Genomic DNA, 21,922 nt, shown 5'->3' with positions numbered 1-21,922 from the left:
TTTTCCAAAAAATTCCTTTTGTATCTGATTTAGTCCCGACTTGTTTCTAATATGCATTTTTGGCCTCAAGGGCTCGTATAAGGGGAAATATGGATACTTTTGATTGGTTTTTGACATGAATGCTATATGATATGAAATGTTTGCATTTTCTGTCTATTTGATTTGTAAACTCCGGTAATACTCTTTAAACCTGTTCCGACGATAGATTCAGGTTAGGGGTGTTACAGCCAGTGACGACCCGACTGGTCCGCTCCAGCCACCGATTTGATTACGAGTATTAGCAGCTCCATTCCTTTGAACGTCGTTGTGATTTTCAGGGTCCCTTTTTACGGCTTGTCTCTGGGCTAGTCTTTCTCGTCTCTTTTGTCTAAATGTCCACTTAATTTTAGGGTCTATAGGGAGTAAATCGATGATTCGATCAATGCTCATAAACACCTGAAAAAAAATCACAAAAAATAAAATATTAGTTAAATAAAAATAAAAACCCAAATTGCAAGAAATAATTTCACAAATAATGATTAAATTAACAGTCCCCAGTAACGGCGCAAAAAACTTGGTTCGTGACGGAATGTGCAAGTATACATAGTTGTTATCAAGTAATAAGTAAGTGAAAAGACTATCGACTCCACAGGGACTGTATCTATTAATTAGTAATTGTAAAATTAATAATTCAAAAATTAGTTAATAAAAGAAAATAATTAAAGGTGATGGATGTTAAAATTAAATTAAGAACTAATATGCAAATGAAATAAACTAAATGCAATGAAATGGTTTAGCAGCAATTTAGAAGTTCTAAAAACAATAACATGAATAAGTTAGAATAATTATAGCTCTTAATTTAATTCATTCATTATCATGGTTAACAACGTTCTGGAAAAATCCCAAGGCATCTCGATCATTTATGGTCTTGTAATCTAAATTGTAACACCCTTAACTTGTCTCCGTCTTTAGATTAAGGTTATGAAGTATTACAGTACAATTCAGAACATTTAACTTCAAACAGGATCAAGTTTACAAATTAATTAATACTATTCAATGATTCATGTCAATCAATGTAAAAATACACTTTTGGGCCTTATATCGAGTCTACGAGACCTTAAAAATAGTTTAGAAACAATCAGTGACCAATTCAAAAAAAATTAAAAAGTTCAGAGAAAGTTCAAAAAATTTCAAAACAGGGGTCACACGACTGTGTGGCCAGGCCGTGTGGATATTTGGAATATGGGACACACGACCGTGTCTTAGTTCATGTGTCCCCCCCGAATAACTCACTGACTTGGGTCATATGTCGTGTCGCAGACCGTATGCCAGATTATGCGTAACCTGTACCTAGAATAATAAGGACACACAGCTGTGTGGGTTGGCCGTGTTCCAGCTTGTGTCGCAGTCCGTGTGCTATTAAGTTTGCACTTAAAACAAACCATTTATAACCCATTTGCTTAAGTTCCAATACATACCAAAAACACATGTCTACAAGCGTTCGAAACACATTCAGACATACTCAAACATCCCAAAACAATGAACCTATGTTCCTAACCAATGTGCCATCATTAACACCAGAATTTAAATACTTAAATAATCCAACATTTAGACTATGATATCAAGGCACAATCATATTTCAATTGGATGCTTTTAAGTTCAAAAACTACCCTACATTCAAGTCAAATCTTCTTATTTCTCTACTCATCCATTTACATTCAAATATACCATAACTTAACACCTAAATAAGGTTTATACCAAATAGCCAAACAACATAACAATTCTATAAATACAGAATATCTTGACATGATCACATTTAGCCATTAGAAAACATAAACATTATTTCATCCATCTAACCATTATCATATACATGACCTATTTAAAACATATACAACTTCACCTATTACATGCCATATAAGCCAAAAGTAAATATTCAAAAACTACCAAAGATCTCAGGATAGTGTGATTTCTTTGAGTTGATATGATTGCCTGATTTTCCACAAAATGTTATCTACAAAAGAATAAGGCAAAGAACATGAGTAAACTTTTGTAAAGCTTAGTAAGTTCAACGATTAAAACAATATAACTTATCGAATTAAACATATCAATTCAAATAAAAAAATTAATAATCAAAGTTTCTTGTCATCACAGTTCATAGTAGGTGAGTCTATACTCAAACAAGAATATGATCATTTTCCTGTCAATCACAGTTCACAATAGGTAAGTTTATACTTAAACAAGAATATGATTATTCATTCAAATCATAATGCTATCAGAAATTTATGAAGAATCTTTCAATAATTCAATAACAAGTCATTTTTCAATAGAAGCAATGTCTGATGAATGATAAACGAATATGAGTACACGATTATCCATCCGAACACGCCAAACGCTCACACGAGCCAAGCCAACCGATAACACGCCTCGACACCAAGTGCCTAGCCCATAGGCTAACATCCCTTCTGTAACATGCCTCGGCACCAAGTGCCAATCCCGAAGGCTTTACATTGGCCCCTATAACACGCCAGAAACACTGTAAATATAACACGATAGTCTGCAAAAAATGCAGGACTTCGGTATATTGAGTGAATAGGAAATAAATAGGAATCATCGTCTTGTCTCAAATTAATCCTGTACAATGTGCACTATAACCTCTTGACATGCAGATCGTACTCTATCCTATGTTCATTCGACGCAGGAGATAACTTCACTAATACATATAATATAATTTATTTCAATTATTAACCTCAATTTCATATACTATTCAATTTAATACATATAACTTTTTATTTACAATTTTACACATTTGCCCCAAACATTTACACTTTATTCAAACAGGTCCCTAGACTAAAACAACATTATTTCCACAATTAAACCTTATACATCCACTAAGCCAAATGTTTAACTATTCCAAACCAGCAACAAAACCTTTGGAATTTTAAAAGAAACATGCTAATTTTACATAAAATAAATCCTTAAATTTACAATTTTACTTAAAAATTACTTTACAAACTCAATAAAAATAATCACCCAGCTTCAACCTAAATCAAATACAACTAAAATGATCCAAAAATTTCAATGACATAATTTCTATACTCTGATGATTTCACAATTTAACCCCTAAACTAGATAGATTTCATTACAATTAGCTCAAAGCTTAAAATTCATGATAAATAAACCAATAAAATACTTACATGCACCAAGAAATGGCAAAACCGAAGCTCCAGATCTTAGAACAATGGTGTTTCGACAAAATAATAAAGAGAGAAAGAATATGATAACCCCCATTATTGTTTTGTTTGCTTATTATTATAAATACTTCATGATATAATACTTTATTATTAATTTAATCTTAAAAGAACTAATATATAAAAGTTCACTTATTAACTGCCCCACTATATAAAAATAGTATAATTACCATTTAAGAAGGGTTTAATTGTAGAATTGATCCTTCAATTATTTTAAATTTTAACTAAACAAGCTTAATTTTAATTTAACCCTAAACTAATTAGGACTTAATAAACAAATAGCTCAAAAGCTATTGGATTAATCATATCCACCATCGCTTGGACGTTTTGACCATGGTTTAATCTCCATTTTGGTCCCTTTACTATTTCAAATCTATAGCAATTAACTTTTACCTTTTTTACAATTTAGTTCTTTTACCTTAATTAATTATCAAGTCACTAAAATTTCTAGACCGAACTTCAATACTCCACTATAGTACCTCTGTAAATATTTAATAAAAATATTTATGGGCTTGATTTACAGAAATGAGGTCCCGATACCTCATTTTCCAAAACCACTTGACGCTTAAGAACAACCACTTGCACTTATCTATTCGTTCAATTTATAAAAATCATTAAACCAAAGTTCAATATAATATTATAACTGACTCATAAATATTAAATAATAATATTTATAGACTCACTCGTCAAATTTGTAGTCTTGAAACCACTATTTCTGATGCCACTGAAAAATAGGCTATTACATAAATTATAGCTCTTTCAAGATCTTAGATTTGTCACTTAGAAAAATATGCATATTTTTATGTCACTGTTTAACTAAAGATTCCTTAGAATTTTTGCAAAGTAATAGGTACAGGTTAAGTTTGAAACAATTTAATTATATAAAGCTAAAGTTATGCAAGGTAATAGTGTTCTTTTGGAATTATTATGAGCCTTTAATTTATTCTTGTTCGAATATAAATTAAGCATGCATCTTCCAATTCTTACGTCAATTAACCACCATCTGGTTCGGGTTAAGTGATTAATTCTAATGCAGTTAAACATATCTTAATCCATGAACAACATAAATGATTTTAATGAGAAGCATAAACAACTGAGGCACAGAACAATTAAACATAATTTGAATAAATCGAATCAAGAAATTGCAACCATTCTAGATGAAACAAAAATTTTTCATTATTATTAATGAAAGAGCAATAAAATAATTTGCAATCATGTTTACAAACTAAGAAAAATTAAAAGAGAAAGGAAGAAGAAACTCTGAGATGAATTCAGTGATTTCTCGAGAACTATCCATGGTGGCTTCCTCTGATTTCCTTTGTTGCTTTGATGAAAATTACTCCTCAATGTGGCCAACTAAGAGAGATTTTCTCTCAAGAACTACTTTCTATAAGAACTCTTAAAGAAAGAATGGGAAAATGAAGGGAAATGGAATGCTAGGCATGGGAGAGAAGAGAATGAATGATTGATTGAATGAATTATGGGATGAGGGATGATTTGAGAGGTGAATGAGGGTGGTGTTTATACATGAGGGGAGGCTTGAGAGTTTGCTAAAAATAGCATGAGCATCCTTTAGAAATCTCCTATACATGGCTGACCATATTTCATGGAGAGGGGTTAATTTTTTCATGATTCAAGCTTGATTCTTGCTTGATTTGTTGCATGGGTTGGATGGAAACTATAGGGTTTGATTGGGGCCGATTTGTGATTTTTTTACACATGTAAGCACCCTTAAATAATTATTCCAAAGTTGATTGGGCTTCTCAACCAAATCATTACCGAATTTGGGCTTCTTTCCCCCTTAATGGATAGTTTGGGCTCTAATGTAGAAGGTAGACTTGTTTTTTTCAGCGACCCACTTCCAAGCTGGGTTAAAATAATTTTGTTGAGTCCAAATGCCTTAGCTTGCCATCCCATGCTGATTTTTGTTAAGCTCATGTGCATGTGCCACTCATACTGGCTCTGAACATCAAACAAATCAGTGTAACAACCTGCAACAATTATAGCACAAATTATGAAATTTCAAAATGTAGCAACAGAGAGTAGAATTATGTGAATTTAGCACTGAATTAACAAAAAAATTATAATCTTGCTTTAATTGTGCCAACATTCTCGATATGTACTAAAAACACATAATTAGTTATCAAAATACTCAGGATTTGCATAATTTTCAAGTAAAAAGGTGTTTTAAAAATCTATATAATTTAGAGTTATCACAACCCCAAACTTAATCCATTGCTCATCCCGAGTAATGTTTCATGTGAATAAAAAATTTCTACAGGGCAATCTTGCACAATATTTAAGCAGAATCAATTCTTCACATAAACATGCATTAGCAAATTTATGCCCTCAAACCCTTCTTGCAAATAAGTAGCTCGCATGCAAATATAATTTCAAAATTTTATATCAAGTAAAAGATGATGTTTGCAACAATCATAGTTCGCATGCTTTTCCGAGCCATATGTAAATCTTACCATTCAATTATTCTTCCTTATTTTAATTAAGCAAAACAATCCTAAGGTTTAATAATGGTCTTCATATGTTACACATAGTAATTTCTCTCCACTAATTTAGTTAGCATAATTATCAAAATCAATAAGTCTTTCACAATGTGGTAATGGGGCTAGGCTCAAGGTAAGGAAAAAGAGAAGTGATTTTTAGGCTAAATAAATTTAAACTTGCCTTGTATCTTCATAGCACAATCCACCTTAGGCATAAAGCTATATCGTCCAATGTAGAACCATACCTTAGCCCCTAGTTTTAAGTACTCTCTTCGGTAAAAGTGACTGTCGTATTTTCTTATTATCTATTGGGATCCAGATTTGCAGCAACTTAAATACTTGTTGAAGAAAAATCCAATTAATATTTTTCATCATGGTAGAGTATGCATCTTCTTCAACATTAGGCAAATTAAACAAATTGTTAATGGATTTAGATGTAAGAGGTACCTTCTTTTTACGAAGAGGAACTTCAGTGGCATCTGGCGTGGTTAAATTGGCATAGAATTCTTGTACTAATTCCTCTTTATGTAGTGATCGTGCATCACAAAATTGATTCCACTTTAAAGCATCTACTATTTTCTGAATTGATACTAGCACAATCATCTTATCAGTGCTTTCCAAATTGAATCCTTTTTCTGGAAACATAGGTTGATTTTTGAAGATAAAATCAAATCTCTCCCTTACTTCTTTATCTTGAATCACACTCAAATTCTTAGCAGAAGTTTTTGAAAATCAAGTTCTGTTACGAGTCATGGAAATTCAGTAAGGAGTTAGGGGTAATGATGGTGCGACGATGATGGAGTTACGCTAAGGGATTTACGGCGGCAAAAAGGAAACATTAGGTGTGATTGCTACAACAAATTGTGGCTATAGGAGGTGGTTGCTACAGTGGAGAAGGGATGCTGTGGTGGGGTCAGGGTGCTAGGACTAAGAAAAAATTTTGGAGAATATTTTGGGTTCTGGAGGTTGACGGCAAAGAGAAGAAAAAGATTGAGGCTAGGATTAAGGCTAATTTCTTAAGTGGTTTGGGAAATATGATGGTGTAAGGGGTTTTTATAGTAGTAAATTAGGGTAAATTAATAGAAAAAAGTTTGCTATGGCAAGACTTGGGAGACAAGGCATTCTTAGGAAGTAAGGTGGCGGCAAAACTAGGGTTTGGAGGAAGAGCTTAGGACAACAACAAGTTGGGTATTTTTCTCCTTATCACTATTCTAGGCCTCAAGCCTAAATTGGAAAATTTTATTATATGCACTGGAATAAAACTAAACAGAGAAACAAATTAGAACTTGGTCCAATATTGACCCTCTTATTGAACATAAAATTAAAATAAAAATTCCTTTTAGGCTACTTAGAGAATTTTCTTGGAAAATTACATTAAATTAAGTTCCTAGGAAAGGTTGGAGGGGTCACAAGCGGTCTCACTTAAATTCCAATCTCCTTAGATAAAATTAATTTAATGTACTAGTTCAAGAAAAAAATTTCTAGTTATGCCTTTTACTTAAATTAATTAAAAATCAAGGGTTTATTAAATTGAATGAAGTATCATTTCACTCAACTTCATCATCCTAATAGTCTTTGAGACCTTGATCATTAACTTTAAGTGTACCTCCCTTTTTATCTTGTAATTCCACCACTCCATAGGGATAGACATTATGAATGATGAATGGACTAGTCTATCGAGATTTAAGCTTCCTAGGAAATAACCTCAATCTTGAATTGAATAACATGACCATTTGACCTTCTTTGAATTCCGAAGGTTGCATACGTTTTTCATGCCATCTCTTGGTCTTTTGTTTGTACATCTTGGCATTCATGTATGAAAATAACCTCAATTGTGCCAACTCATCGAGTTGTAACATCCTTCTTTCACCATCTTACTTTAAGTCCAAATTTAATTTTTTTAGGGCCCAGTGAGCTTTATTCTCCAGCTCAAGCGACAAATGATAGGCTTTCCCGAAGACTAACCTATAAGGAGTCATTCCTAACAGTGTTTTGAAAGCCATCAGATAGGCTCATAGAGCATCATCGAGCCTCTAGACCAATCTTTTTTGTTAGGTTGATCCACCGTCTTAAGGATTTCTTTGATCTCGTGGTTTACAAGCTCAACCTGCCCACTTGTCTATGGATGATAGGCAGTAGCTACTTTGTGTTTCACATTATACTTGTCTAGCAACAACTTAAGCCATTTATTTACAAAGTGATATCCTTAATTGCTAATTATAACTCTAGGAGTCCCAAACCTTGTAAATTTATGCTTATGTAGGAATCGCATGACTACCTTAACATCATTTATTGGGTATGCCTAAACTTCCACCCACGTGGATAAATAGTCAACAACCACTAGGATGTACATGTTACGATAGAAAGAAGGAAACAGGCCTTAAAAATCAATGCCCCAAGCGTCAAATAATTCTACCTCTAAGATGTTCGTCAAAGGCATCTTGTTGATATGTTTCTAGTCCTCTGGCATCGATCGAAATTCTTCACATATGCATATGCATCCTTCAACACCGTAGGCTAGAAAACCAACCTTGCAAAATTTTTTCTGCAGTTCGGGAACCACCAAAATGTCCCTACTTGGAGATGAATGGCAGTGGTATAGGATTTTTTCGATCTCGTTTCCAGCTACACTGTAACAACTGTTAACCCATATCCGTCACCAAATTAGGGTTATGAGGCATTACCGAAAAAACATAAATTAGAATAGACATTTATTCCTTACCATTCAAACTCGTATATATATTTGGATCACATAGTCAACCATAATCAATTTATACTTTTTAATAATCAAATGTATAAACAAGCATAGTAACATTACGTCATGGTCGAACATTCTATTAATGTTGATATATAATTGTAATGCGCACTTGCCCTATAAACAAAAGTCACATTTAACTAATCATGTGCATGTGCATATTAGTTTACCTAAACTTCACATTTTATCGTATTAACTAATCATTGATTCGGTCATATAATTATCAAGATTATATGCATTTCATAATGAATCAAATATCATAACCAAACCATACTATTTCATTTGCCATTTGGATTCGTACCAAAACAATCATGAAACATGAAACATATTCATTACTTACCAATAGCAACTTAACCTAAATAGCCAATCACTACAGCAAAACAGGTTTTTAGCGGCACTTTTAGTGGCGTTTGGATAAAAAATGCCGCTATAGATCGAGCATTAGCGGCGCTTCTTGAAAAACGCCGCAAAAAAATTAAGCACAATTTCGTCGTTTTATGTTGAACTTTAGTGGCACTAGCGACGCTTTTTGAAAAACGCCGCAAAAAAATTAAGCACAACGCTATCGTTTTATGTTGAGCTTTAGTGACATTAGCAGCGCTTTTTGAAAAACGCCACTATAGATTGAGCATTAGCGGAGCTTTTTGAAAAATGCCGCTATAGGTTGACCATTAGCGGTGCTTTTCGAAAAACGCTGCAAAAAAATTAAGCACAACGCCGTCGTTTTATGTTGAGCTTTAGTGGCATTAGCGACGCTTTTTGAAAAACGCCGCTATAGATCGAGCATTAGTGGCGCTTTTTGAAAAATGCCGCTATAGGTCGACCATTAGCGGCGCTTTTCGAAAAACGCCGCAAAAAAATTAAGCACAACGCGAGCTTTAGTGGCATTAGAACGCCGCTATAGATCGAGCATTAGTGGCGCTTTTTGAAAAATGCCGCTATAGGTCGACCATTAGCGGCGCTTTTCGAAAAAAGTCGCAAAAAAATTAAGCACAACGCTGTCGCTTTATGTTGAGCTTTAGTGGCATTAGTGGCGCTTTTTGAAAAACACCGTTATAGATCGAGCATTAGCGGCGCTTCATAAAAAACGCCACAAAAAATATTTTATCTATCTATTTATTATTTAACTGGTTTATTTATATTAATTAAAATACAATTTATTTTTAATTAAATATTTAAATTCTTTAGAAAAAATAATGACACGTAGAAAAAATTTGAAAGTAAAAACATAGAAAAATATTTGTTAAAAATGAAAAAATTAAAATACTATTTTTTAAAATAATTTTAAATTTTTTTAGGTACATGACTGATTGTTTTTTTAATTTGTATATTAAATAATTTCTTATATAATCGTAAAAGAGATAGTATTAATTTTAAAATATTTAATTAATTATCATTATAGTGTAGAGTTTATGGTTTAGGATATATGGTTTAGGGTTTAAGGTTCAAGAGTTACTATTTTAAGGTTTATAGATTATGGGTTTACAGATTATGGTTTATGGCTTAAGGGTTGGGGTTTAGGGGTTTATGTTTTATGATTAGGGTTTAGGGTTTATGTTTTATGATTTAGGGTTTAGGTAATAGGGATTTAGGGTTTAGATTAATTAGTGTTTTTTAATTTATATATTAAATAATTTCTTATATAATTGTAAAAGAGATAATATTAAATTTAATATATTAAAATTATGATTATAATTTAAATTATTTAAGAGATAATTAATAGATAAACTTTATATATATTAAATGGTTTAGGATTTAAGGTTTACTTGAGATTTATTAAAAGATGAAATTTTATACAATCAATTAATGCTTTTATATTTAAAAATATTTAATCTAGACCATTTGATATATTTAAATATTAGATTTAAAAAAAACATTGATAAATAAAAAAAAAGTAACAGATTGATATGGATAGGTAACTATCTATTTTGGATAGGACCAAATTATAACAAATAAATATGAAATACAAAAACTAAAAATTATAATTTTATCTAATTCTTTTAAATATTACTTAAAATTTTAAAAATTATTTATTTCAAATGTATATGAAATATACAATAATTCAATATAAAAATTGTAAAAAAATCGAGCGTTAACGGCGTTTATGAAAAAACGCCGTAAAAGGTAAGCAATAGCGGTGTTTTCCGCAAAAAAGTTGAGCAATAATGGCGTTTTTTGTCCAAACGCTGCTAAAAGTCGAGCAATAGTGACGTTTTTTTCCAAACGCCACGAATATATTTTTTGCAAAACGGCATCGTTTTGTAATTATATATTTTTATCCCAAAATTTCAAATGAAATCTGTTCTTTTTTTTCCCCTTCCTTTTCCCAAAATCGATTCCCCCACCCCCAGAAATCCCACCTGAAATCTCGTCTTCTTTTTCCCCCATTTTATTTTTCCCAAACCATTTCTCCCCTAGCCCGATTCCCTTTATTTCCCCCCAATTTCCCCAAATCGGCAGCCTTTTGCATCTCCATTGGATCGTACTGTAATGTGTTCAACACCTAAAATCTCTTCTTTTTTCTTATTCATCAACTTCCTCGCCTTTTTATGGTTTCCAGTACCCCAACATGATGGTAAGTGAACCACCTCACCCTAGTTCTTCTCTCTATACAGTATATTATCAATTTTTTTTAATTTTCATTCAAAAATAAAAAATTGTAGTTTCTGATATATACTCAATCATTATGGTGAAAAATGTTGCGAAACCAAGTGATGAGGCTTTGTATGGAAGCGCAAGAGTGTATGGTGATGGGAAGATGGTTGGATTTGGCTTCTTTAATGCTTACTTCTGCTGAGTTGGTCTTTCCCAAGGTCTCTGATAAAGGTATTATTTGTATAGTTTTGGGAGATTTATGAATTGAGATAGTTTTACTTTTTTTATTCATTCCACGCCATGGAGTTGTTGAATCTTAATTTGAGTGGGAACTAATTGATTGGCAAAGGACTTAGGTAGGTACTACTTTGTTTTCGCTTTTGCTAAAACCATGTTTGGATATAGGAACAAACAATATTTTGAAGAATTTAGAAATCAAAGATTGAACTTTTTGGAAAGCAAAATGCTTGATTTTAGTTTACAATGGAAACATATCTGTGATTGGGATTTATAGTTTGAGTCATTTGTTCACATTTAATCAATTAGGATATTACTATTTTTTTTGCCCCTTGTGGAAGGGGGTTTGTTTACATTTTAGCTTACATTGTGATGTTGTTTTAAAATTCCCTTGTTTTATATTTTAGTTGAGATTTTGTTATTCTAGGTGCCTTTCAGTCCCTATGAATAAATTTTGTGTAATTAGTTTAGATAAGACAGAATTAATGTTGTTTAGGATTTCCTTGTTTTACCTTTTAGAATTTTTCCATTTATGTTGCAATGGAAAATTTAATAGATAAATCCATAAAGATGTACATGCAAAGAAAATTTAGCACATACTGTATACAAAACATGCTGTAATATTAATATTACTGTAAAAAAGATGATGTATATAAACAAGTTGATGTATAGCTTGGATACTATTAATATTACCTCAGTCTGCTCTAATTGCAGGATACAATGATAGGTGTGATGGACTTATGCAGTTCTAGTCTCTTCCTGTAGTAGCAGCATCTGTAGTGGAGCATATGCGTGTCTCTCGAGGTCCACAACTTGATCGCCTTCTATATCAGTTGCAGAATCATATGGCAGAGTTTGAGTCCAGATCAGAGAGTATACTGGAAGCTGATAGTACTCGAGATGGTGCATTTTGTTTTGTACTATTGTGTAAGATATTCTAATGATGTTCTATCTGCTAGTAATTGGTAATGTTTCAATGTTCTTATGTGCTTTCCCTTTTTGTAGTCACAGAAGCTCATTAGCTTGTGTAGATGGGAACCAAGATGGCTTCTAAATGTTCAAGAATGTGAAAAGCATTCGGCTCAATCAGCTAGAAATGGATGTTCTTTTGGCCCTAACACGACTCAGGTCCATCGTTCGCAGGATCGTGGACCAGGCAAAAATGCTCTCATTGCTTCTAGCAAAAATGTTTTCTTATTGTAAGAATATTTTTAACATTGTAACTTTTAACATTATTGTAAGAATATTTTGAATTATACTTCAGTTATCAATTTATATCATATATCCTTCGTTGAATTTGAAGTATCATTTAGATTTACTGTTTTTGGTTGGATTTCAACCATAAAAAATTAAACACATTAAGCACCCATTCAAAAACACATAAAATCGTACTTATACATATTAATCATAGACAAGCCATTTTCGCATGGCTTTATACATATACATACTTGTTGCAAAATCAAACATTTCAACTATGCTATACATGCCATAAGCCCAAATTCAACTTAGTAAAATACCGAAAGAAACAGTCGATAGTGTGATAGACTTTGCTGACGATCCCCGAGCTCGTAACTTGACTCCAAAATCTATAAAACAGAGATATACAAGAACACACATAAAGTAAGCTATTTAAGCTTAGTAAGTCATAAGCAAATATATATATCAACGATTTTATATTAACACTAAGTTAATAAGGCAGAATATACATATCCTCCAATACAAAGTTATCATTTTAATCATACATATATATATCATATGCATAAATACACATGAATATATATAAATCTCACTGTTAATATCACATATACCTCATTTGGCCGAATATACACAATCACATATGCTTACACATAATTCACATTTATAATTTAAACATTTATGCAATCAATTCAACATCCAACTTGCCTTATTTTCACAACTTAGGATATGCACATACCTGAACCTTTTTATTTGATTTCACATTTGGTATTCACTTAACATTGCCCGTTGAACCGTTCAGAATTTAAAAGGATACGCGAATAATCGGAAAGCTTGTACAATGCCAATGTCCCAGACGTGGTCTTACATATAATCACATATTGATGCCACTGTTCCAGACAGGGTCTTACACGTAAACACAAGTCGATGCCAATGTCCTAGACGTGGTCTTACATGAAAACACATATCAGAGTTCCTATGTCATGACAAATATATTCTATATGTTCCTAGGGTTCATACGAGACTTTCGGACGTTGAATCTCAATCGAATCGAACTCGAAACATAGTTCCCTATCTCATAATCACATTCGGCCAAAACACACATATATATTTGACTAATTCAATTCATCACATAACATTCATATATTTTCAATTTAACAACATTTAAATGCTTATAGACTTACCTCAGATATTGACAGACTATATAATCGACTATTCGACTACTTTCGACTTCCCCCGATCTAATTCCATTTTCTTTCGTTCTTGATCTAAATAAATTCAAATTTAACTAACTTAAACACACATTCATTCAATTTAATCCAAAAACACATAAATGGACAAATTACCATTTTGCCCCTGACATTTCACACTTTTTCAATTTCATCCCTATTGCATAAAACACAAAATACACAAAATTTGCATATAACATGCTTAGGCCGAATATTCACAAGCTCCATACAAGTCAACATATTTCATTTTTTTCACATTTTAGTCCCTCAAAATATTATTTTTACAATTTAGCCCTAATTACTCAAATTCACCAAAAATTCAAAGACAACATATTAATCTAACACATATATTTCATAATTCATCAACTATCATCATAAAACTTTATCAAAAATCATCAATGGCACATTTCAAAAATCATCAATGGCACATTTCAAAATCTTTATCAAAATAAAAAATTAAGACATGGGCTTTGAAGATAACTTAGCAACGATCTCAAAAACGTAAAAATTATCAAAAATGGTCGAACCCTAAGCTTGTTCTTTTCTTTTTCTTTTCTTTTACATTCGGTTAGTAAAAACAAAAAGATGATAATGGCTTTTTAACTTATGTTTGTTTTATTATATTAACAATATATTATATTATTATATATTAAACCATTATACTTAATATAATAAGCTATATAATTTAACATAATGCCGTCCACTACTCTCACTTATGGTTAATTTACAACATAAAACCTCCAAATTATAAAGACAACAACAATTAGGCACTTTCTTATTTAACCATCAAATTTTCATTTTACGCGATTAAGCCCTTTTCTCAAATTAAGCACACAAACAATAAAATTAATTCATGAAACTTTCGCACATGTAAATTCACACATAATTAACACATAAAATAATATTAAAATAATTTTTTAGACTCAAATTTGTGGTCCCGAAACCACTGTTCTGATTAGGGTCAAAATTAGGCTATTACATACATACTTCTCAATTATATTATTTGAACATTGCTTAAATAGAAATGATTCCTCCCAATGTAATACCTAATATCATGAAGGAATTCCTTCCTTTGTTAGTATGTCATTTCAAGACGCATTATTCCACATGCTAAATATTTGCATAATTGACAAACCAAGGAGTTTCATGGATTCGACTTACCTAAAAAATATACCCGTCTGGGAAGTTTTCATTAATCGGAACAAGTGAGTGAATTACCTCGTGTTGTTCCAATCTTGACAGATGGTCCGTTACTTGATTTTCAACTCCTTTTGTGGCTTAGATCTCAAGGTCAAATTATTGGAGCAAGAGTACCTATCGAATCAACATTGGTTTAACATCTTTTTTTGTGAGTAAGTACTTGATGGTTGGATAATCCCTAAAAACTATGGCTTTTGTACCTATAAGATATGAATGGAAATTTCCAGACACAAAAACTATAGCAATTTTTTTTTTGTTATCGTATAGTTAAGTTGGGCTCCTGTCAAAGTTCTGCTTGCATAGTAGATTGGATGAAATAATTTGTTTCTTCTTTGCCCCATCACAGCTCCCATAGCAAAATTGCTAGCATCACACATCAACTCAAAAGGAGACTTCCAATCTAATGTAACGATTATTGGTGTTGAGATTAATCAATTTTTCAATTCTTCAAAGGCTTTCATGCATGCTTTGTTAAACTAAAAAATTGTGTCTTTCCCTAATAGCATACATAAAGGCTTGAAAATCTTCAGAAAATCCTTGATAAACGTTCGGTAAAAATCAGCATGCCCCCAAGAAACTTCTAACTTCTTTAATAGTGATTGGGGGTGGAAACTTTTCAATTACATCCACATTTTCTTTGTTGACTTCGATCCCTTTTCTGGAAATTCTATGTTCTAAGAAAATCCCTTCCTTAACCATAATGTGACATTTCTCCCAGTTAAGGACAAGGTTTGTCTCCTCACATCTCTTCAGTACCTTAGCCAATTTACTCAAACAAATATCACACAAATCAACAAAAATAGAAAAATCATCCATGAATACATCAACAAAATTTTCAACCATATCAGTAAATATTGCCATTATGCATTGTTGAAATAATACAGGTGCGTTACATAAATTGAAAGGCATTCGCCTAAAAGCAAACATACTATACAACAAATAAAAGTTGTTTTGTGTTGGTCTTTCGGGTTGTACCCCGAATACCCATATAAAAAAATAGTAATATTCTTTACCTGCCAGTCAATCTAACATTTGGTCTATGAAAGGTAGTGGGAAGTAATCCTTCCAGGTTGCCTTATTTAGCTTTTTGTAGTCTATACAGATTCTCCAGGCCATGATCATCCTCGGGATAATTTCACTAAAATCATTCTCTACAATCGTGATTTCACCCTTCTTTGGTATACATTGTACCAGACTTACCCATGAACTATCTAAGATGGGGTAAATAATTCCTGCATCTAACCATTTGATAACTTCCTTCCAAACTATCTCTTTCGTAATAGGATTGAGACTTTTTTGCCCATCGATTCTCGCTTTCTCGCCCTCCTCTAAGATAATCTTGTGCATACAAAAGGAAGGACTTATTCCTCGAATATAAACTAAAGTTTAGCTGGTCAGTTTTTAAATTTCTTCAAAACTTCAATCAGCTGCTCCTCTTGGTGTTCTGTTTAGTTTTACTGAAATAATCACAGGTAAAGTAGAACAATTACCTAGATGAACGTATTTCAAATGAGAGGGAAGTACATTTAATTCACGTTTGGGTGGTTCCTCGTTTGACAACTTTGTTTGTGTGTATTCCCGAGTTTCCAACTCCAATGATTCAAAACGTGCTAGTCGAACATAACCCTTCTTGTTGGCTTCTATCAAAGCCATATTTTCCTTAACTTTTTCATCTTCTAGTGGCTCAAACCCTAAGGTGTTCCTAATGGGTCTTCTATAGAATTGCATTCCCATTCTGTAGAGACTAAGGATTCTAGCTCCTCTATTATTGAGCATTCTTCCACCGGATCAAGGAATTTCATGACTTTAAGAACATTAAAAGTCACCTGGTCATCTTGAACTTGCATAGTGAGTTCACCTTTCTGCACATCTATGAATGCTCTCCTTGTTGCTAGGAAAGGTCTCCTCAGGATGATCGACACTTCCTTATCTGTTTCAAAATCTAAGACAATAAAATCAACAGGAAAAATAAACTTTTCTACATGTATCAGAACATCCTCGATCTTTTCTTCCTGGTGTGCTAGAGATTGATTTGCTAGTCGGAGTGTCACAGTTGTTGGTCTAACATCACCTATACCCAACATCTTAAAAACAGACATTGGCATCAAGTTGATGCTCACTCCTAAATCACATAGAGCTTTACAATAGTAAGATTTCCAATGTTATAAGGTATAGTAAAGCTCTCATGGTCCTTCATTTTCGGAGGTAACTTGTTTTGTAGGAATGCACTACACTCCTTTGTTAATGCTACAGTATCAAACTCACCAAGCCTCTTCTTCTTGGACAGAATGTCCTTCATAAACTTGACATAATTCGACATTTTTTAAGGCTTCTACCAATGGGATATTGATGTGAAGCTATTTAAGAACATTCAAGAACTTAAATTGCAGCTCCTGTTTTTGTTTCTTGAGTCTTTGTTGATACAGAGTTGATGGAACCTTGGCTTGGATTGGATAATTTTTCTAAGGTGTTGTATCTACATTTAACAAAGGCGTTAGCTTATCAAAATTGACTAGTTCAGAATTTACCTCTTTAGAATTTTCAAAATCAATCATTTGTGGTGTAAGAGTTTCAACTATCGGTTGATTTTTCTTTCTTTTGACAGATTTATCTTCAACCTCAACTTCCTTGGGTTCCAACGTCTTTCCGCCTTGTAAAGCAACTACTATACAATGTTCCTTACATGTATTCATTGGATTTTTTGTGCACTTGGCAAGGCTCATTGTGGTTTATTACGAAGCTCTATAGCTAATAGACCCATTTGGTTCTCCAAATTTTTTAAAGTTGCTGATTGGCTTTAGATTAAGGCGTCATTCTTAGCTATGTATACCTTCAACAAATTCTCCAAATTGTTGGACAGTTCAGCTTTTGGCGGTTTCTAAACTTTTTAATTGAACCCTAAAGGTTGATTTGATATATGTTCAATGTAGTTGTTGTTCGGTTCAGCTCTTTGGTTATTCCAAGAAAAATTTGAACGGTTTCACCATGAAGGGTTATAGAAGTTGAACTGTGGTCGTTGTCCATTTCTATTCTTGTTTTGATTTCCTACATAATAAACAAACTCAGGAGACAAAATACGCATGAAATAACATCAAATTGACTCGGTGGCTGAGTTGCAACATTTTTTACACCGTTAGAAGAAAAAATTAAGCATTGAAGAAATTGAAGATACTTGAGCTGCAAGTGAAGTGAGAACATTCACTTCATGCACTCATGCTACTCAATTGATCGGCCACTAGTAGTTGTTCTTGGCTATTGTCTCGATAAGTTCATAAGCCTCATTATAAGACTTAAAAAGTAGAGCAGCATTTATAGAAGCATCTACCACTATTCTAGTGTGTTGATACGATTCCATCCCGAGAATGGCTATTGGTTCAGCCTACAAGCGAGGCTCGTCGTTTTTGCAAGCTGAACGTAGCTCAATTTCATTTCATGGAGCTCCATTTAGCTCATTTCCAGCTCCTTCAAGCTCAATTAGCTCAAACTTAGCTCAAGGAGCTCACTTTTAATTTTCGTTTAAATTGCTGGAATAAATAACTTTAGTTGCTGAATTAGTTAACTAATTAATTAGATAATTTAATTAATAAAATTTGGACATACTAAATTTTGTGATAAATGTGTGTAATTAAATGTTATTAATGTGTCTAATTTTATTACATGCTTTAATGATGTCTAAGTCATAGTCGAATTTATGTTGTCCAAATCAAACATGTTTTAATTGTGTCCTAAGGGGCTGCCGAATTTAATGTACAGCATTTTAATGTTATTTTCTGCCAAATTTATTGTGTCTAAAATGCATTTGATTAATTTGCTATAGGTACACTACACTTGGACGTTCTAAGTGCATGAAGGAATTAAAGAAGATACATTCCCTTGGACGACACCATGCATGGAACACATTTAAATTGGTGTGTTGATGGTTGATTATTCTAAGTGACTACTCGGCCAAAAGGAGCTACTATTTCCTACTCCCAAGTTGTCCATTCGACTAAACTTTTTCCATTCACATTGTTGGACATATTTTCACATGCATTGGCTGTTTGTTTCCAAGCTTTCACACCTTAAAAGACTGCTCAATATCTCTTTAATTGCTGATCACTTTTCAGCAATAGTTGCAACTTAAATGAGCTCCTTTAAGCACATCAACCGAATCTAGCTGCTGCCATGCATTTTCCAAGCTTCCAATTACATTGCTTATTCTAGAAGCTGACTATTGGGGCTCCCTATTCAGCTGAACCTTACCAGCAAAATTAAATGAATTTTTTTGCTTAATTTTTAAGAAAAACATTTGACTGTTCGGCTAGCTTAGTCCTTGCTTATAAATAGTTGAAAATTTCATTTTATAAAGGAATTTTGAACCTTAATGAATTGCTGTCAATTTGTGGAGAAATTTTCTTCTCTTAAATTTCGTCCAAAAACTTTGTTGACTTATCTAACTAGTTAGTGGCGTCAACCCATTTTTGTTCAACCGAACTTATCACGATTTCATGTGGCGTTCAATCTAAATTATACCAAGGTTCCTATCTATTCTAGATAGTGGGTCGAGGTTTCCCGATCCATCTCCTAAACAACTTTAGAACCTATAAGTTTCGGGTCAACCTTCAATCTAAGTGTTGGTTCTCTCTTGTTCTTAAGTTACCATTTTAATTCTAATTATCGAGTTTTCTTTTATTTTACAACCAAGCCTCAATAATTCGATTAGCCATCTTATTCTTAAGCCTATCCTTGACATCCTTAAACCACATTTAGCTTAATATCTGACTTCATTCCATCTCAAACGATTCTTCTTTGTTTTAACAATCGGGCAACTATATGACTCGAATTAGTCTAGAAGGTCGGGGCGTATCATTTGGTATCAGAGCTATTTAAAACGAGAGGAACGGATGTTCGAGAAGAGCCGGAGTAAGTAGATTTATTTTTATTTGTAAATCAACATATTGTATTGTAGTTTATAAAAAAAATTTGAAAAAAAAAGTTTGTTGCAAGTGGTAAATACATCTTTTGGTTATTCCCGATCAACGATTTCTTATTCCGAACACCATCCACCTTCACGCCACACTTGATAACCCAATATCGTTCTTTTAGCCCACCTACATCCCTTATATAGTTACCTTTGCAAACCTCTTGAAACCGACCCCTAAACTAGAAGATCTAGTATTGCGAAGTTTTCTACGAAATCACAAGAGAAGATATGAGAGGAAAAAGGCGTGAGTGAGTGAGCACAATAGAGTGGAGGTAAAAGCCATTAAAAAGTGTAAACACGAATGGAGTGCCGAATTATTTTCTCTTTGAGTGAATTGTGATTTTTTGTTGTGAGGTTATAATTTCATATGTCAAGAAGCCCTATGAGAAACATGGCGGAAAGGCAACCTGTTGGGAATGTGCCGGACTTGAATTTGCAAGCACTGCTACGTGAGGTGGAACGATTGTTCGATCACAAGTTGGAACTGATTCAAGATAGACTTGATCGTGTGGAAGGAAGAGCCCAATGAACAAAGAACTCCCTTAAGCCCTCCGAGAAATCGAGGACAGCAATCTGATTTAGATGATGAATCTTTCGAGCCGATTGAACACAAAAGTGATCAATGGTCCAATGCGAATGTCCAACAGAGAGGCCTACGCAACCGAGGCCAACGAAATCAAGAGAGGTTCGATGATGACTTGAAAAGCATTAAGTTGTCAATCCCTTCATTCCAAGGCTGATCGGATCCCGAAGCTTATCTCGAGTGGGAGAAAAAGATCGAGCTCATATTTGAATGCCATAACTATTCTGAGGCCAAGAAAGTTAAGTTGGCTGCTATTAAGTTTACTGACTACGCAATGGTTTGGTGGGACCAACTTACGACTAGCCGAAGACGAAATGGCGAGCGTCCTATCCGAACATGGACCGAGATGAAGGCTGTAATGCGTCGAAGTTTTATTCCTTCGTACTACCATCGGGAGTTGTACCAAAAACTCCAAAATCTTACACAAGGAACGAGGAGTGTAGAGGATTACTATAAAGAAATGGAAGTGGCTATGATACGTGCGGATGTGCAAGAAGACCGTGAGGCCACCATGGCACGATTTTTGGCTAGATTGAATCGAGACATAGCCAATGTCATTGAATTGCAACATTATGTGGAGATCATCGATATGGTTCACATGGCAATCAAAGTCGAAAAGCAACTCAAGATGAAAGGAGCCGTACGTGGTTACTCCTCTTCGAGTGCACCCAAATGGAACCAAGGGCCAAGTAAGAATGTTTCAACGAATCAATCAAAAGAACCTGCGGTGCCCATGAAGTTCAACAAGTCTGTGGCCGAATCTAGTAAAGGTAAGGCCCTTGAAAATGTTCAAACTCGCTCTCGAGACATCAAGTGTTTTAAATGCCAAGGGAGAGGGCACATAGCGAGCCAATGCCTTAATCGTAATGCTATGATCGTGCTTTCCAATGGTGACATCGAATCTGAGGAAGAGGAAGGGCAAAGAGAAAACGAAGCTGATATACCTACTGATGACGAAGAAGAGATAGAATATGCGGTGGAGGGAGAGATGCTCGTTGTTAAAAGGAGCCTAAGTGCACAAAGCACCGGGAGTGAACCGCAACGTGAAAACTTGTTTCATACTCGTTGTCACGTTCAAGACAAGGTCTGTAGTTTGGTGATCAATGGAGGTAGCTGTACAAATGTAGCAAGCACGTTCTTGGTGGAGAAACTTGCCTTGCCAACTACTAAACACCCGAGTCACTACAAGTTGCAATGGCTCAATGAGGGTATCGAACTCAAGGTAACCAAACAGGCCCTTATTGCATTTTTCGTCGGAAAGTACAGTGATGAGGTTCTATGAGATGTAGTACCCATGCATGCGGGACATTTGTTATTAGGAAGACCATGGCAGTTTGATCAGAGAGTCAAACACGACGGATTCACAAATCAATACACTTTCAAGCACCATGGTAGGAACGTAACTCTAGCACCTCTATCGCCACAACAAGTGATGGAG

At 33.7% G+C, this 21,922-nt stretch overlaps 1 long non-coding RNA gene across 2 annotated transcripts; it reads left to right on the top strand.

Annotated features, from left to right (window-relative positions):
* The first annotated feature begins 10,802 nt into the window (after positions 1-10,802).
* Positions 10,803-12,574, top strand: LOC121215454 (uncharacterized). 2 transcript variants are annotated; one of them, XR_005911277.1, is made up of 4 exons: positions 10,803-11,058; positions 11,147-11,309; positions 12,030-12,242; positions 12,321-12,574. It is a non-coding gene; the product is annotated as an uncharacterized lncRNA (long non-coding RNA). The 2 variants fall into 2 exon arrangements; XR_005911276.1 differs by having other exon boundaries at positions 11,196-11,309; positions 12,321-12,573.
* Positions 12,575-21,922: the final 9,348 nt, after the last annotated feature.

The sequence above is a fragment of the Gossypium hirsutum genome, chromosome D03, assembly GCF_007990345.1.
Source record: "Gossypium hirsutum isolate 1008001.06 chromosome D03, Gossypium_hirsutum_v2.1, whole genome shotgun sequence".
Taxonomy (NCBI): Eukaryota; Viridiplantae; Streptophyta; class Magnoliopsida; order Malvales; family Malvaceae; genus Gossypium; species Gossypium hirsutum.
The sequence above is the reverse complement of the archived record's forward strand: the minus strand, read 5'-3'. Positions and strand labels throughout refer to the sequence as shown.